We start from the raw sequence: 3,315 nt of genomic DNA, 5'->3' as shown, positions 1-3,315 counted from the left end.
GGCTGCTGGCCACTCACGTTGGCTGCCGGCCACACACGGTAGCCCAGGGCAGCCCACTGCAGCAGGGGCTGCAGCCTACGCCGTCGCCCATGACTCACGGCAGCCCAGCTTCAGGTCAAGCTGTTGTTCACCATCTTAGCTGTAGAGGGCAGTGTCACTGGCCCTCACGTGGGATCCAAGCCGGGGCCCTGCTGCTCAGAGCTGGTGTCCCAAGTCAGCTCTTAACCAACGCGCCACTCGGCCGGCCCTGAGGCAAATGAATTTCTTGCTCTAAGTGTCTAATTCATTATAGTTTGTTGACCCACACATTATTCATCCTAAAAGAACACAGGAAAAATGTAGTATAAGAATCACAGCTCTGTTTGAGCTGCTTTGCAGACACCCAACCAGTGCAAAATGGTGACATAAGTAATGCTTGTTTTCTCTAGGATGCAAAAGGATGTGGATTGGGAATGTTTAGAAGCTTTGCAACCTTGTGAGAGGTAGAAAGAAAAAAATAGGAGAATATAAACTTTCTCCTTAAACATCTGTACTACTTCTGTCTACAACATGTTAAATCATATGCTTGAATGTATCCTATGCCCAGCAACATTTTTCAGGTAAATTTATTTGGCTGCTGGAAAGTTGACACCTGTCAGTCACAAAAGGAAATGTGTTCAAAGGTGGGGAGAAGACCGCTCTTCGAAAGATCATGTTCCATCTTTATTATATACCAGTGAACCGTCCTGGTTCATAACGTCTCCTCACTGTGACTATGACAAATTCAGAGTTCATTTTGTTGAATCAGAGAGCTGGAACAGTCAGGTTTTGCCACTTGAAAGCTAACGTCTACTACACTTGAAGGAATCAATTTGTTCCTTCATGGAATGAAAGCCAACTGTTGTTTTCAATAGATCACCAGGAATTAGAAAGAGATAATAAATTAGATTATACTACTGGTGAGAAAATACACATGAACATACATATGTATATATATGCACATACAGGCGTGTGTATATATGTACATATTCACACATACATACATACATCATAGTTGTTACCTCCTGATGATTTTGGTTTCAGGACTGACATCGACCACAGACAGAAAAACAAACAAACAAACCAACAAACAAACAAACCAACAAACAAAAACACAGTCTAAATTTAGGAACTTGGACAAAAAAGCTTTTCATTCAATATAACTTTTGTCATCAAAATCACTTCCTCACAGATGTAGTTATTCTAAAATGAAATAAAATATCTCAAACTTTTAAAACATGTTTATAATCAGGTCCAGTAATATTACCATAGCTCTAGGTGCAAGCAAATTTGTATATGAGATCAGCATCACCCACAAAAACAAACTCATCAAAAATGCAGAAAGGTGCACAGGACTAATGATCCAACTTTCCTACACCTGATTTTAGATAACAATTCTTTGCAAATGGATTGCAAGAATCAGGAGAATATAATATTTTTTACCCAAATATCGCCCTTTGCCTGGACACATCATAAAATGATGATCTTACCTCCACAGGTAAAGAGGGAATTCAGCGAACCATAGATACACTGAGAGTTGCAGGGGTCAATTCAGGACACGTAGGCACAATCCAAAGAATGTCTCAATTATATAACTATTCAGTAATAGCCCCCATTTAGATTTGCCTTGTCCGTATTCAGAACACTTTGCATTCCATAAGTAGTCAATTCTCATAAGCCTCAACTTACTGTTCTAATTCCATTCCCCCACCCCTCAGGTAAGAAATTTGAAAGAATATGGCTTTGCCATAGCTAAAAACAAACAAACAAACAAAAAAACAAAAGAAAGATACTATGAGCTAGGTGCAAGCTCTGAATTGACCCTACAGAGTTAAAAATAAAGTCTGCATTTTTGTAGCTCTTGTTATGGACTGAATTTTGTCCCTACCGAATTCATATATTGAAGTCCTCATCCTGAATGTGCCCTTACTTGGAATAAGGAGGTAATTAAGGTTAAATGAGGTCATAAGGGTGGGGCCCTGATCTGATAGTGTTGGTGCCCTTATAAGAAGAGGAATAGACACCAGAGCTCTATCTTCACTACGTGAGGACACAGTGAGAAGGCAGCTGAAAGCAAGCTAGGCAGAGAGCTCTCATCAAGAACCAAATCAGCTGACACCTTGATCTTGGACTTCCAGCCTCCAGAACTGTGAGAAATAAATTTCAATTGTTTAAGCCACTCCATTTGTGGTATTTTGTTATGGAAGCTGGAGCAGCTAAGTTCTTTTTATTCTTCAACAGACCTCCAAATGGGTCATCAATTTCTTCTTATAATAATTCTGAGACTATCCACATAGAGGCACATAACTGTTGAAACATTGCCCAAGGGCATATATAGCCAGGGCATCTGGAGGTCTTTTCAGAGTACTCAGGATTTTGGAGATTCTGGTGGGATGCTCTGGTGGTGGAAGGTAGGCAGACGACCCTGCCATCCCACCTCATCTTACAGTGTTACTGCCCAAGTCACCCACTGCTCCTGAGGGATATGGGCCATGTCATCTGGGACCCTGGGGCAGGAAAAAATCTTTAAGAACTGAGGTATCCTTGGCAGTATTGGTTTTAGGGCATTTGTCATGGAAAAGAAAGGTTGCTCTTTATTTTCTTACTGCTTTGAATCCAATAATATACGAAGCCTGACCATTAAGTTTGAGAACTTCTTGCAACAATGTTGCTAACGTTTTTGAAATCAGAAGGATTATTCATTATGAATTTGTACCAACTGGACAAACACTTAACCAAGTTTACTATTTGGAAGGGCTGAAAAGGCTTCGTGAAAGAGTTAGATGACCTGAACTTTTTGCCAACAATTCATGGCTCTTGCATCATGACAAGGCACTAGCTCACACGGCACTGTCTGTGAGGGGGCTTTTAGCCAGTAAACAAATAACTGTACTGGAACACTCTCCCTACTTACCTGAACTGGCCCCCAATGACTTCTTTCTTTACCCAGAGATAAAGGAAATATTGAAAGGAAAACATTTTGATAATATTCAGGACATCAAGGATAATACGGCGACAGCTCTGATGGCCATTCCAGAAAAAGAGTTCCAAATTTCTTTGAAGGCTGGACTAGGTGTCGGTGCATAGCTTCCCAAGGGGAGTTCTTTGAAGGTGACTATAGTGATATTCAGCAATAAGGTATGTAGCACTTTTTCTAGGATGACTTCACGAACTTAATTGTCCAGCCTCGTATACTCAACACTACCATGGCCTCTCCACAGCTCCATTTCCCTGCGTTCTTTGTTTTTTAAGATTTTTTTTGGGAATTGGGGGAAGGGGAACAGACAAGTTGCTGTC

Source organism: Hipposideros armiger, unplaced genomic scaffold (assembly GCF_001890085.2).
Source record: "Hipposideros armiger isolate ML-2016 unplaced genomic scaffold, ASM189008v1 scaffold_259, whole genome shotgun sequence".
Classification (NCBI taxonomy): domain Eukaryota; kingdom Metazoa; phylum Chordata; class Mammalia; order Chiroptera; family Hipposideridae; genus Hipposideros; species Hipposideros armiger.
The sequence above is the reverse complement of the archived record's forward strand: the minus strand, read 5'-3'. Positions refer to the sequence as shown.